Raw genomic sequence first — 16,739 nt, forward strand, 5'->3', positions numbered from 1 at the left:
AACTTATTTTCAAACCAAAAACCCTCAATCTTCATTAAAAGTAAACATGGAATATTGAACAAGTTGTATTTCATGTACTTAAGTTGATCATCAAAAACCTCTTTTAAAACCATTAGTTTACAAATTGGAACATTTACTATAAGCTCTAAATATAATACAGCTAAGCCTACGCGAACTTCAAAATGCATTATTTAAGTCGATATTACCATGGGTATGCAAAAATTTTATAGTCAAAATTATTTGCGTTTCTAATATTTTAAATCTGAAAACTAAAAGTAATCATGAGCAGCATTAACTGCATCAAAATAATACAAAACTAAGGATTGTAACTTCGTATACTTACCGCTGCGCCACGGAAGGTAAATAAACATGGCCGACCGTGAGTAACTTCATTTCACTTCGTTGGTTGAACAGAAGCTCTGATTGGCTGACGATGAAAGCACCTAATTTTGGTGCTTTATGTTTTGATTCGAACCTAAACGTGATACGCGGTGGTTGATGTGAACACAGTTGAACCAAACTATGGTTACATCAATAGTGGACTTTCAGTTTGAACCGTATTATGGTTAAAGGTCGAACAGATATTTTTTACAGTGTACTGACTGTTCTTGATGTTTTAAAGCCATTTATGCCATACGGAAACAAGAAAAACCAAGCTAACTCTTCAGCTTTCAGCTCATGTCCGATATTAACAATGTTATCACGAGTCTTTCTTCTGATTTCATTGATATTTTCGTTCAACTCGAGTTCATCTTCAACATCTGGTTGAGCACAGTCTATCGGTGCCATTACAGATGTTTGAAGCACCAGTGGACAGGAAGGTACTTGAGTTTGAGGTTGAATGGAGTTATGCAATTGTGGATGATTTGCTTCTTCAGCCAAAATATTTTGATTTTCTACTGATTCATCAAAAATTACTTTGATATAGTCAATTGTAAATTGCACGTTACGAGATCCAGTCGCTCTTTTGCAAATACGTACAAGTTCTTGTAGTGTACGTGACTGAATCACACATGCTCTTCCTGATTCATCTCTGGCACTTGCACCTTTTGGTCCACATGAATGCGAATCTGTAAAGTAGTACATATTGTTGTAGTACATGACACCATACGACTTTCCCGATGAAATTAAAATACCCGCTGTATAATTTTGGAATAGTTCTGACAGTGCTTCATGTAAAGTATAACCAATATTCCCTTCGTTCGCTGCATCATTGAGAACTCCATACAAACGTGGCTCATCGTTGTATTCCAATGTAAAATTTCTGCCAAAAATGGTTACACCGTGTTTGATGACATTAAAATTTTTAACCAATAAAAAACCATTTACTATTTCGAATGCTTCTTCGTGTCCTTGTTCAGTAAGAATGCGAACTGTTTTGTACAAGTTGTCGCCTTCAATCATGTTCATATCTAAAATATTTTTTGTCCACAAATGAGGGGAGATTATAGAGGCCTTTGTGATGTTGGCCAAAACCATAGCACAGCACTGAATTCCTGGAAAATTTTTGAATATTATTTCATTAGCTTGATTCCATGATGCTCTTAAAATTGAAGAATTATCGTTCAACTGAACATATGCTGTAGGTTGTTCATTCTCGACGTGGACAGCTTCTATGACTTCATCTGCCACTCTAACTAACGCGCTATTATCAAGTTCGACGTTATAATCAATTTCAACGTCACAGTATAATGGGTTATTTCGGATAAGCCATTGCAGAGCAGCGTAAACTCGATCGCGAGAAATTGAAAACTCCCGTGTGATGTCTAAGTTTTCAAGCCTCTCGGTTATTACGATGATTCCTGCATCATCTGGAGATCTGGGAAGCATACGTGGCAATTTCTCACTAATTTCAAAGATGTCTTGTGCAAAAAGAATAGCTTGACCTTTGAAACCATACTGGCCGTATAAACCGCTGAATTTAATGATCTTGACGAATGGTATTATACGAGACAGTAGTCGTTGCTCAGATTGCGTGAGCTCTTGCAAAACATTCGGCACTTCTCCGGGATAAAGATTATTCCAGTAAGCCTTTGGTGGTGAGGTCGTTTTACGACTTATAATATGGTTCTTGCAACGATGACACAGCACTAACTGGTCTTTTTCGATCAATTCATCGGGAAGAAATTCAGGTTTTGGAGATGGTAATTTAAACTTTAGAACCTGGTTTGGATAGCACCTTTTAGAACAAATTTGACATACATTGTCACAAAATGAGTTTATCTCTTTTTCAAAAGTAGTAATATCAGCATTAATATGTTGACGGTATTGTTGTTGTTTGGTTAAACGTATTGTATGTTCTTCAAGACTTTCGTTGTAACGATGTTGGCAAATTCGAAAGCGTTCATTCGCCAAGCGAAGTGTACGTTCTTTAAGCGTTTCACTTTCTCGTTCTACAATACGAAGTTGAGAAACATGCTGACGGATATATGCTAAACGAGCATCATTTTCTAGAACTTTGATCATTTGACGCTGAGAACTTCGCTGCTGTTGAATTGCCAAGCGAGCTTCGTGTTGTTCTTTAGATTCTTCAGCTCGACGTTCAGAACTCCGCTGCTGTTCAATCGCTAAGCGAGCTTCATGTTGTTCTTCAGATTCTTCAGCTCGACGTTTAGAACTCCGTTGCCGTTGAATCGCCAAGCGAGCTTCGTGTTGTTCTTTAGATTCTTCTGATCGACATTTGGAACTCCGTTGCTGTTGAATCGCCAAGCGAGCTTCGTGTTGTTCTTTAGATTCTTCAGCTCGACGTTCAGAACTCCGCTGCTGTTCAATCGCTAAGCGAGCTTCATGTTGTTCTTCAGATTCTTCAGCTCGACGTTTAGAACTCCGTTGCCGTTGAATCGCCAAGCGAGCTTCGTGTTGTTCTTTAGATTCTTCAGCTCGACATTTAGAACTCCGTTGCTGTTGAATCGCCAAGCGAGCTTCGTGTTGTTCTTTAGATTCTTCAGCTCGACATTTAGAACTCCGTTGCTGTTGAATCGTCAGACGAGCTTCGTGTTGTTCTTTAGATTCTTCAGCTCGACATTTAGAACTCCGCTGCTGTTCAATCGCTAAGCGAGTGTTATGTTGCTCTTCAGATTCTTCAGCTCGACGTTTAGAACTCCGCTGCTGCTCAATCGCTAAGCGAGTTTCATGTTGTTCTTCAGATTCTTCAGCTCGACGTTTAGAACTCCGCTGCTGCTCAATCGCTAAGCGAGTTTCATGTTGTTCTTCAGATTCTTCAGCTCGACGTTTAGAACTCCGCTGCTGCTCAATCGCCAAGCGAGCTTTACGTTTCTGTTTGGATTCATTTGCTCGACGTTCAGAATTTCTTTGCCGATCTCTTTCTTGGCGAGCTTTACGTTTCTGTTTGGATTCATTTGCTCGACGTTCAGAATTTCTTTGCCGATCTCTTTCTTGGCGAGCTTTACGTTCTTCAGAAATCTCGATTGAGCGAGATTGTGAATTTTTCAACCTATTTGCTGCTAAGCGAACTTTACGTTCTGAAGGGGTTTCGTTTAAACGACGTTGTGAAGAACGTTCCCTTTCTGTCACTAATTTTCTTCGTTTGGATTGAACATCTTCGTTAAGCTTCTTAGCTGCATATTTGTCACGAGCCTTTTCCAACCTTCTTTTGCGCTGCGTTGCTGTTTCTTTTTTCATTGTTAGTCACTTCTTTTTGGTGGTTTAGAGTGTCTGTAAGAAATGTTTTTAAATTTTAGTTATATATTTCGTTTTTTTTAAATATTTTTTTTTAGCCCCCGAATGTACCGGTCCGTCATCATCGACCTAGATGTCCAAGTCCATACAAGGTTGCATCATGCATCAAGTTTAAAAATTAATAGCACCCTGGGACATCTGGAAGTTGGTTTAATCAAAATTGTAAGATTTGATAAAAATTCAAAATTATTTTTATTTTTAAAAATAAATATGGTTTCATAAATTAAAAACTGTATTAAAAAAAATAAAATGAATTTAAAGAAAAAAAATTTTCGTGCTGCTTATTGTTACAAAATAGTTAATTTAGTTATATATATATATATATATATATATATATATATATATATATATATATTTGACCACCGGTCCGTCATCATCGACCTGGATGTCCAGGTCCAAAATCATGATGGAACCTCGTATTGTCATCAAAGACGAGAGTTTAAAAAAATAGCACACTAGGACATCTGGAAGTTGGTTTATTCAAAGTTGCAAGATTTGAAAAAAACCCGGTTATAAAGCCAAAAAAACAAAAAAAAACAGGCTAACATTTTTTTTCTCAGTATATGCATGCAAACATGTTTCCAGCATTCCAAACTGAAGGAAAAAGTGAAATTAAAAAAATACGTACAACGAGTGAAGTTAAAGCAAAGCATGTAACCACCCGAATATACCGGTCCGTCATCATCGACCTGGATGTCCGGTTCCAAAAGTCATGATGAAACCTTCTATTGTCATTTAAGACGAGTGTTTAAAAAAATAGCACCCTAGGACATCTGGAAGTTGGTTTAATCAAAGTTGCAAGATTTGAAAAAATCCGGTCATATAGACAAACAATTTTGTTCAGTATATACATGCATGTAAACATGTTTCCAGCACTCCAAACTGAATTAAAAAGCGAAATTATAAAGTTACGTACAACGAGTGAAGTTAAAGAAAATCATGTAATAATAATAACAGCAAAAAAGTGTAGCAAGCTTGACTTTTCAATTGATTTTGAAAAAAAGAACACAAGAAACAAGTAGAGATTGCTGTAAAGTACTTAGTGGGGTTAACGACAACTTAAAGATATTTCAAGTTCACACTACCAAGAATAGAAACAAACTTACTTAAACTGAAACTCAATTCATCAAAGATAAGGCAAAACAGGGGTTATTTTCAATGGTCCGTCGTTTGAAAGGATTAGTAGCTCGACGTATAGCTTGCTCAATCACAAAGCGAGCTTTATGTTTTTGATCGGATTCATTTGCTTCACGTTGAGAATTACTTTGACGATCTGATTCTTGGCGAGCTTTGCGTTCTTCAGAAATCTCGATTGAGCGAGATTGTGAATTTTTCAACCTGTTTGCTGCTAAGCAAACTTTACGTTTTGCAGGCGGTTTCTTTTAAACGACGTGGTCAAAAACGTTCCCGTTCTGTCACTTGGGTTGAACATCTTCATTATTATTAAGCTTCTTAGCTGTATATTTCACACGAGCCTTTTCCAACCTTCTTTTGCGCTGTGTTGCTGTTTCTCTTTTCGTTGTTAGTCACTTTTTTTGGCGGTTTAGAGTGTCTGTAAGAAGACTTTTTAATTTTAGTTACATATAATTTTTTTTTTCTTGACCCTCGAATATACCTGCCCGTCATCATCGAATTGGATGTCCAGGTCCAAAAATCATGATGGAACCTTGTATTGTCATCTAAGATGAATGTTTTTTTAAAAAAATTATCACCCTAAGATATCTGAAAGTTGGTTTAAAAAAAGTTGCAAGATAGGAAAAAATCTGGTCAAACAAACAAACAGACAAACAATTTTTTTTCAGCATATACATGCATGTAAACATGTTTCCAGTACTCCAAACTGAAGGAAAAAGCGAAATTAAAAATTTACGTACAACGAGTGAAGTTAAAGAAGAGCATGTAACCCGCGAGTATACCGGTCCGTCATCATCGACCTGGTTATCCGGGTCCAAAACTCATGATGGAACCTTGTATTGTCATCCATGACGAGTGTTTTAAAAAAAAAATAGTACCCTAGGACATCTGGAAGTTGGTTTAATCAAAGTTGCAAGATTTGAAAAAATCCGGTCATACAGACAGACAAACAAACAAACAAGCAAACAAACAAACAAACAAACAAACAAACAAACAAACAATTTTTTTTCAGTATATACATGTATGTAAACATGTTTCCAGCACTCCAAACTTTAGGAAAAAGCGAAAATAAAAAGTTACGTACAACGAGTGAAGTTAAAGAAAAGCATGTAATAAAATAGGATTTCTTAATGGCTCTGTGTTTCTGGGAAAATATAAAGGGTTAAGCATGAAAAAATATATGCAATCCAAACATCTTATTTTTCTGCATGACAGAACTATACATAAAGGTAAGTTTAATTAGAAAAAAAACTTTTTGTTTCATAACTAAGAGCTTTCTTGGTCAAACACGAGAAATGAGTCAAGTCGTCGTTCAACCAATAATATTGGGTAAGGTGGTCCAGTCATAACAATTATTTTTTCTTTTTTAGATTGCCTTTGAAATTTTAAATAATAATTGTAGTTTTTGACTTTGAAACATGATCTTCGCCATATCAGCCAATTCTAGCTGAGGACAGCAGTTTCGTGCTCATTAGCATTCATCAGCCCGGCTTAGGAAGTGGCTGAGCTGGAGGTGGAAAACCTCTTAAGGAAGCTAAGAGTGCCAAACAAACTGGTAGCTGCCATAAGCCCTGGCTATAGGTCGGTAACTTACTGAGTATAATTGATATTGTTTGAAAGAAAAATAAGTCTGATTTCCATTCCTTACTGTCTGAAAATAAAAGCTATATTGAGTTTTGATTTTTTTCAATCCAGTCTAAGTCCAAATCAAAACTAAGTTGGTTTTTCTTTTTCTTTCCAAAAGAAACCCCAATCCATAGCTGCGTAATGATTTCTAAAGCTGAGCCAAAACTTAAACTGGAGTTTCAGTTTATTCATACGGCCGTGCTAAGCACAATAGTAAAAGTAGTCATATCTGCAGCTTTGAACAAAACTGAGTTATTATAAACAAATTTTTCTCTATTTCGTATTTTACTTAATAAATGAAATGTTTTAGGGTCATTTGATCAGGAACTATTTTGTTAAAAAATTTTTAAAAAAAAGCCATCTGATTAAAATGTATGGAAGAACCAAACTTCAAAACACAATATCTCAGCTTGAGCTCAACTACAGATTCCACTTTTGTGCTTAGCACGGCGGTATACAGGGTGCGGCAAAAAAAAGAGAAAAAACAACCTCGGACAAATATTGCATTATCGAATGGAAGTAATTTCATTTTAATGAGTGCCTTATTAATTTTTGTTTCTCACTTAATTAGAAAATAATTTACAATATATCTCCTGGTTTATGTGTTGTTTTTCGGTTTTCTTACAATTTAAAGCAAAAGATCTGCTAATTTTAAAGTTGTTTAACCAAGTAAAAAGACAGTTCGTTTGCTTGTTGTGCCTCAGCAAACAGTATTTGATGCGGTATGCTGCTTCAAGTGGCTTGGAAACGATAGTCGATGTCCGAAAATTGCACAAAAACGAACAGGGAACATTTCAGTTAATCGTCAGGTCATCCAAAAGTGAGTTCAATGAAATTCTTGGGTTTCCACAATAGAGAAGTTGCTCGTAAGATGGGGGGAATTTGTGACTTAATGGCGACTAAAGGCAAAAGCAGCTCAAACAGAAGTTTTGCGAGTTCCAAAAAGTTCAGGCTCCAAAAGTATGACTCCAAAGATGCCAGAAACGTTTCAGACGGGCCGCAAGTTCATGCTGGAAGAGATGCCTTTCAATGATTTACCGTTTAACCAGCTTACACTTGCAGCTCTTACTTTGATTCTTTAATAAGATTTAAAATTCAGCTTACTAAGTCTATTCGACTAATTTAAAGTTTTGTTGTGAGAAATTCTTGGGAAATTTCGCTTGATTAATAGAAATGTATGCGGCCTACCACCGCTCCTTAGCCGCCCGTGTGCGGTGCACGCGCTGCACACCTGCTACGATCGGCCCTGCAAGTGACAAAAAATTCTGTTTTTTTTTTGTAGATGAGGGCATAAAATGAATCAAAAATTGTACCAGAAGGACATTTTAGAAGCTGTTGTACTTCTGTGGATCTAATAGCACTTCAGCTTAGCAATGTAGACTAGACATTTCAATTTGACTCCACACCAGTTCATACAGACAAAAAGACAAGACTCTGCAAGGCGAATTGTTTTTGACATGATATCATCTTTAGAGTGGACGCTCTACTCGCTAGACCTATATCCCATTTATTACATTGTATGGCCTGTTTTAGAGTCAAAAGTCTACCCTTAACTACACTTTGGACTCTCTAAACCGCTTCACAGTGTTTCGATTAATACAAGCTAGCTGGACAAAAGTCAAGTTCAGAATTCATCATTTCATCACACAAAATTGATATTATTTATACTGAAAAGTGCTTTTTTCTAATTTAATTACTAATCTGATAATTAAACAATATTAAAAATTTTTTGAAGATAAACGAAGGCGTTTTTGCTCGTTTAAAACCTTTCAAGTGATGGTAATGATTGTAACCGTTTGTACCCGGGCCAAATTTTCAGTATATAATAGCTGCACTTTTCCCGTTAATAATAAAGCGTATTATTGTCAGCACACTCTAGTACAACATATATTTTTTCTCTGGAATACTTTCTTTCGAGTAGGGATTAATTTGAAGAATTATTAAAGTACCCAAAGCTTTGGGTAACAAAAATATGTTGTATTCGAGTGTGCTGACTATAATGCGTCTTATTATTAATGGGAAAGCTGTAGCTACTGTATACAGAAAATTTAGCCCGGGTACAAATGGGTACAAGTCATTGAATTACTTGAAAGTTTTGAAACAGGCAAAATCCGTCATTCATCTTTAAACATTTTTTTAATATTGTTTACCTATCAGATAGATTAATAAAATTAGGCAAAAAAGCACTTACTAGTATAAAAAATATCCATCTTGAACAATAAAATCATATGAAATTAGGAACACTATAATTTTGTGTGATGAAATGATGCCTGGATCTCAACTGATTTATTCAATTACAAACGGATACGTACCTTTGAACCTTATTACTCACGTGACGGAAGGGAGTTAGACATAAACAAATAACTAAGTATCATGTTTTGGTTTATTGTTTGCGTTATCCCAATACCAAAATTAAGAATTTAGAACATGACTTTTGTCCACCTAGCTTGTACTAATCGAAACACTGCAATTGCTTAATAGGGAATAGAATTGATTAAAGGACTTGTGGTCCTTGAATGAAAATTTCAATAAGCAGTTGCACTTCTATATTACTTCAAAAGGCGGCAAGTTTGAAACCAATTAATTTATTGATTGCTAAAGATCTTCTCATATTATTATTTTTGTGATTTGTTAATTTATTTATTTTTAATAAAGTTACAAAGAAAATTGCTTGCCAAGTTTTTCCCTGTACATTTGGTTCGCACAGTCAGCAAAAACGTAGTTCTGTGATTAAAGTTATAAAGTTTTATGAAGAAGGAAAGTAAATTCTTCACTAAGGATATTGGTTTCATTTTTTTTTTTTTTTTTTGCAAAAAGTATTAAATTTTTTTTGATCTATATGCAAATTATATTATCATACAACAACTTGCATTGTGAAAGTTAGACAGTATTTTAACATACAAGGAGCGAGGAGGATATTGCATGAAAATTTAAGTATGAGAAATTTCTAATCACTTTTTGCTGAAAATTTCAGTTAAAACTTCCTGAAAAGTTGAAAATAATAATTTTTCAATTTTCCGGAGCGGAAATAAACCCTTTCGGAAAAGAACGGTTTTTTTTTCAAAATTTTCCGTTCCCCCCCCTCCCCCCGGCCGTTTTCATCTCTAGTCATGTCAAAATAAAGCATTCCCCTGCATGTCAAGCATTACCAAAAAATGCATATTGTCAAATTATCATGCTATGGCGCGAGTTTCATTGTTGATGACGTCAGAGTGTTACTCGATCAGTAAATCCGCCATTATATGTATGAGGTTGTAGTAGGTAATGTTTAAATTTCAAATACTGAATGTGTACATTTGAGAGCATTAACAGAATCTCAAACACATTTTCTTTTCAAATTTGTCATTCACAGCGTAAAAACTTTATGAATCACAGTGAACATCGTAATTATTTCCCATTGCTTTCAATTTCACTTCATTTATTTCTTAATAATGCGATGTTAAAACAACAAGTCAATGTTCTTTCCAAAGTTTTTATGTGGGAAACTGTTTTGAAAAGAGGTATTTAATATATATATATATATATATATATATATATATATATATATATTGATAACTTTCCGCTTAAAAGCAATGAAGTTTAACAGTACTCTCATTCTCTTCCTCATTCTCGGGTTCACTTGTATCGACTAATAACAGAGGTGGTTCAACCAGTTTAGAGTCATCTGGACATTTATTTTGTAAAATAAAGAAAGTTTATTATAAAAAGTAACTTAAGTAAATTTATACAATATACAAGACAGTAATGCTGCAGGACATAGTGTGAGGGTACATATTATTATTACTTATTCACTACCTACTTATACACTGCACTTATACTTATATTAAGTATACTATTATATACTTATATTATTACTTATGCACTACACTTACTTATTCACTTCCAATACACAATGGAACATTTCAACTCATAGTTTAAATAATGTATGACAATAATAAGAGTTATGATGTATGATGATCATATATTGCATTGATTGCGTTTAAAAAAAAAAAAAAAAAACTTATACTGAAAAAGAAAGAAAAGAATGTAATTTCAAAAAATAATAATACAAATAAAAATTTAATCACAAAAAATAAATTTCGGCGGCACTTTGAAGATTAGGCATTTAAGTAGACTGTAATAAATATGTCTTGTCAAAATATATTTGGCAGTTTATGATTGACAAATTTCTTATCAAACTTTTGGGGAAAAACTACTTTTAATGCAGAAAAATTCTGCAAAGTAAATACCTACCACCGGTGCCCCCTGCCGTAGTCAACGGATCAAGATAATTGAAAGATAATACCCCGTCGCTTATTATAAGCCATGATCCACCCACAATACCCGCAAAGGGGCGAAGCGCCGTCGAACCCCTCATTCCCACCCCCAAACGAAGCACAGACCGACAGAGTAGTGTTAAACGGGCATTATGGACACCGACTTTATCAGTTTACTGTTCTCACCAAAGCCAGCTTTTTGAACGGATTTATGACAAACCCTGGTGGTTATCGGCAAGGGGTCCCCCCAGAATAAGTCACCCACAACAAGGGGGAGACGGGAGACATCAGTGCATGAATAGGGATCAAGCGTCTAACGCGTCACGCTTTGATACGTGGTAATGACTTTTGATAGATGCGATGAATAAAGCTGAGAGGGGGGATGGCAGGCCCTTACGTTTCTGAGGTCAGATACGGTTCAGGCGAGTTACTTTTTTTTGCTATTATTTCTTTTTGAGGGGAATGAGTGGTGTGAAAGATTTTTCCTGCTGGTAGTCTCTCTAAACAAGTCTAAAAATGCATAAATGTTGCTATGAATTTAGTATCGCAGACAAAATTTCTTTTCAGCGCTATTTCTGGCCATTACTTCAAAGCTCGTAATCATCTTAAACTCCTTCATCAATTAATATAAATATCTAACAAAAATTTTGTCGAGATGTCAGCGAGATTACTTTTCTGTCCATCAGCATCGTTCTCTTGCAAATATGTTGATGACAAGGGCGCATTGTGGAATACCATTTACGTTTCTATAAATAACTTAACTCGTTTTTGGATAAAAATAGCTCAAATCATCATGAGCACATGTTATAACTAACTGTAATGAACTTTCACTTGCCAAAAAGGAAAAAAAAAGGCACGATTTATGTTCTTGTAACCAAAAAGACATTCAGGGTGAATTTAAAAGAATGATGGGCTTTCAAACGTGTCTATTTCTAAGATTTTACATGGTACTAAAACGATATTTTTGCTTTCTTAAACAACTCTAAAGGTGTTTTACGTGCCCTCCTCCTGCCCCTGAACGCCATATGTATTTGTCTATTGTTTATCTGTATGTATATTATTTATCTGTCTGAACATAGACCCCTGAACGATACGACACCTATATTCAAACTCCTGCTTTGTACGCTGTAGCATGTCAACAGTCAGAGAAGCAATTGCTGCCGTGATACGATTTTTATTTTCGTAAAGATAAGCAAGTTAGTGAGCTAAAACGCTGCATCCTTTACATATCCCCACAGGAAAAACTCACACGGTGTGTTCTGGTGACCAAGGAGCCAATCATACAGCGGTAAATCACCTATCTCCTGATAGGCATTTAGACTAAGTGAATAAGAAATAATAAGTGAGACATATGTGATAACACGCAGAGATATCTATCGGTAGCCAGTTGAAACTTCACCATGCTTTTTGAATCACCCTATATTAAAAAATTGTAAATGGAAGTTAATATGAAATAGTCAAGTTTGGTCGTTTAATCATTGAAGAATTCGAACGCTCGGTTTCTTTTGTTGTTTTGTAAATTTTTGTTCTTTCTGTTTGTCCCCCTCCTAGTTGATCCTGTTGGTCTTTTTTAGCCTACTTTCCCTGTAAAAGTCAGAGAAAGACGAAAAAAGCATGAAAGAAGGCTTAATGCAACTTGAAAATATTACAAAAAAAAGACAAAAATAAAAATAATAAATCAATAAATATCGAAAAATTGAAAATTGGAAAGTAGGGTAATGAGATGGGGTAAAATGCCTGTCGGTCTGTCCCCCCCCCCCTTCTTAATAACTTTTGAGTGAATAGTCCGATTCGAACAATTTTTTTTTTTTTTGCTCGAAAAATCTCGGCAAGGACACCTCATTCCTATATTTCATTTTTTGATTTGAACTATTTTTTGTTCAATTTTGAACAGTTCAAAATAAAACTTAACATTGGCGCCTACGGGGAAATTCAAGGCAATTCCGAACTGTGAGGCGAATTTTCTTCAAACGTTGTAGGAAAAAGCTTTTGATGAAAGCTTGTATATAAAATATCTTTTTGATTTGAACAATTTTCCGTTCAATTTTGAACGGTTCAAATCTCTTAACATTAGCGCCTAACTGAAAATCAATGCAGATTCCGTATTTGAAGGCGGATTTACTTCAAAAAAATTTTGTTGGAAATAGCTCTTGACGACAAACTCCAGACTCCGACTCCGAGAATTTAGGGGAACCTGCCCCCGACTCCGATTCCTGTGCCCGACAATTAGTCGAACTCCGACTCCCCGACTTCGACTCTGACTTCGTAGCTTTGGCAAAATTTATACACGGGGGACAAATGACCGACTCCGATTCTTGGATATTCAACTCCGACTCCGCAGCTATGGTTTTAACTGTGAAATAATTACTGTAATATGACTTGTTTTTATTTTCACGCAAAAGTTTTAATTTAAGTATTCAGTTTTCGGCGGATAAACTCGAAGTCATTTATGTTTCTACATAAAGATATACGCAGACGATTTTTTTTTTTTTTTTTTGACAGTGAAAATTATTTTTTTAAGTTGACATTTTATTGTTTTTATTTATTTTGGTAAGTGCATTAATTCATTAAAAAAATTATTTTTCGCAACAGGGGAAAAAGAAACGATTTTTTGAGCAATCACGATTGCTTATTGTTCTCATTTGACAGTCCTTGACGTTGTGGTTCCTTTTTCAGCTTGGACCAGCAGCACCACCGCCCACCGGCGCGGCGGCGGCACGGCTGCTCTGTTCCTGAGCACTGTCCCCCGGAATCCACTTCTGCTGGGTGGTGGCGTCCATATCCTTCACACGCATGCTCATACACACTCGCCTACACGCACGCGCCTTTACACACATACACAAGACTACGTGCACACGCTTAAGCCTGCACGCACACAACTATACACACATAACCACCCAGGAGGAGGGACGTGCTTGGAGGGGGAGGGGAGCCATTTCTAGAAACAATAACTCTAATGAGGAGGGTCTTGTCGCAACTCGTGATTGCAAAAAACATAATTTGAATTCAAAGTTTCAGAATTCAAATTAGAGTTGATTGGAGAAAGAGGGTCACAGGGGTTTTTTTTTTTTTTTTTTTTTTGATATGATGTATTTATTTTAATGAGCTTAATAATTTTAATTATTATTTTTTCATTTTGAAAGCTGTTAAAGAAATTTTTTTAATGGAAAAAAGTGTATTAGCTGCTTTGTTCAAAAGGTGCTGCTATTTTATTTGTTCGTTTATTTATTTTTTTTTTACGCATCTAATTTTTTAGATGAGTGAGGAATATTTTATTCCTACAAATTAGCTTAAAATATTAAAAAAATATGTTTGAAACAATTTGCGATTTTAGCTATTTTTGAGAATATTGATCAAGTACTAGAAAGTAGTATGGGTATACGGGAAAGTAGGCTCGTTTAGTTCTAGACGGAACTTCTTGTTTTATATGGAGAGTAGGATGTTAGAGAAGAAGATTCAGCTTTACTGCCCTTATTAGAATTGATGAAGATAGTTGTGTACGGGTGGGTCAACATTTTTTTACTTAGACGTGTCCCGGACAAACACATCAGGACTTCTGAAAGAACAGGGTTAAGTCGGAGATTACGAAATACCTACTATTTCATATCCCGATACGCTATCTTGGTAAATCCATCTTTGAACTGATGGATAAAACATGGCTCGCTAAAAGGTGACCACAGTATAACAAGCTCCTGAACCTCATCTGTATTTTTATACTGTTTTTCTGTGTGTATATTATTTATATGTCTGTAAATAGAGCCCTGAACGATATCACACCTGTGTATTCAAACTCCTGCTATGCACGCTGTAGCATATCCACAGTCACAGAAGCAATTGCTGCAGTGATACTATTTTTCTTTTCGTCAAAATTAGCATGTAAGGGAGTATATTGTGATCCTTTTTTACTTCCTATTACAAAAAATGAAGTATTGTATTTGCAAAAAAAATTTCACTCAAAAATCGACCTTAATTTTCATTTTGTTCACCCCCGAATGAATGTTGAGGTTTTTTTTTTTCCGACTCGACCACACGTGGATAAGTGCCTAAGAACGTATAGACACGCGAAATATCCATTTGACGATTCCCCAGTTAGTTACAACGAGTTTTCTCGAGACGTCTGTATGTACGTATGTATGTGCGGATGTATGTCGCATAACTCAAGAACGGTATGTCCTAGAAAGTTGAAATTTGGTACGTAGACTCCTATTGGGGTCTAGTTGTGCAGCTCCCTTTTTGGCTGCATTCGGGTGTTTCTAAAGGGGTCTTTTGCCCCTTTTTGGGGGGAAATCATTGTTAATTTCGATGTAAACTCAAGTGGTGTTATAATTTGGCGGACACGGCGATATATCGCCAGTCTTTTGATCGCCAAGTCTTTTCACCAACTTGGAGACAAATTTGGTGATTTTTTTAAATTTTAAATCTGGTTTCAATTTGGCCACTGTTGGTGATATTTAGAGAGTAAACTATTGAATCACATTAAAATTGCCAACAATGGGGAAATGACATTAAATTGGAGTAAAAGGAAGTCATGTGAGGCACACATCAGCTCGTTTTTATCTCCTTTGGTGTATATTGTCATCGCTATCAATGTTCTCAAGACACATGTGTATTAGTGGATTATAATGTTAAGAAACTTTACTGCAGAAACTCTTGAAAACTACAAAACACTTTTTATTCTCTACGAAGGTGTATGGGTATAACAACGTGTGATAAACTTTCACTGCACCGTATCCTGGATTTTTTTTCTTTGAATAGCTCATGATATTTCCAAGTGATAGCAGCTCCAAACAGAGCCAAATCCTCGGCATTCCATTATCCGGACTATTCCATAATACCCTCTTCTCATCCACTAACTTTTTTTTAACGCCACATTTTTAATAAGTTTATTTTCTTCAATAAAATATATATTTATTTAAAAGCAAACAATCGTCTTACAAAAAATTCCTCGCCATGAAAAGAATTTTTCATTTTTTTTTCACTAAACTACGTAATTAGATATTGAATGAAAATTTTAATCAAGAGTCAATTTCCTTCATTTTTCAAGCGAAAAGCTGTAGTCTCCAACATATTAATGAAGTTGTTTCCTTCAGTCAAAAGTAGTACTTTTTGTCACTGAAATTGATAGAATAAGCGAAAAGAATTACATGGACCCAGAAAATACTTTTATTTTTCCAACATTTATTTTCTAATTATTTTTTTGAAATGTCCGATCTTTCAAACAAGGCGTGGTCTTGATGACATCACAAATAATGCTCTTCGGCGCATCTTTCTACTGCGTTTCCACGTTATGATAATCAAGAAGCGAATTAAAATTGCGCTCTACGCTTGCTATCAACCCTATCGTTGCCAATACACGTGAGTAAAGATGCGAATTAAACATTTTGCTCAGTGACTGGCAACACTGAATGGCATTTCACCATTTGTGATATCATCGGCAGAAGACATAAACAATGGAAGCGCACCGATTTAAGTATTTTTTTTAAATATTAAACTTAAACAAATTATTTAAAAAATAGTCAGATCCTATGTTTTTAAACATGCTCTTTCAGAAAAAAATACCTTTAAAATTTTGGAAACGATCCCATTGAAGCGATTTCTATTTCAACGTTTTTTGAGGGAATTTTAAAGCTATTAAAGCATTCTTTTTTAAATTTTATTCAAGCAAATCGTAAAATAATATCAAGTAAAAATATTTTCAACTTTACTTCGATACCCTAATTGCAAGTCTCATTTCATCATGGCTATAAAGTACTCCTTTTTTACTGCATTTCATTTTACAGACTTCAATAAAGTTACTTTTTAGTATATTAAGAAGTTTTAACGAATTTACTTAATAGTAAGACTTAGGAAAGTTTTTATGAGATTCTAAAGTAAAAACTCAAACTCGCTGAAAATTTATTTAACATAATTAGAAGATCGATTTCAATTTTATCAGAAATAAAATACAATCTTTCTTTAAAAGTTATTTTACTTGATTAAAATTTTTAAATAAACTGTTTTTATACCTCCTAAAAATTATGAAAC

Source organism: Uloborus diversus, chromosome 5 (assembly GCF_026930045.1).
Source record: "Uloborus diversus isolate 005 chromosome 5, Udiv.v.3.1, whole genome shotgun sequence".
Taxonomy (NCBI): domain Eukaryota; kingdom Metazoa; phylum Arthropoda; class Arachnida; order Araneae; family Uloboridae; genus Uloborus; species Uloborus diversus.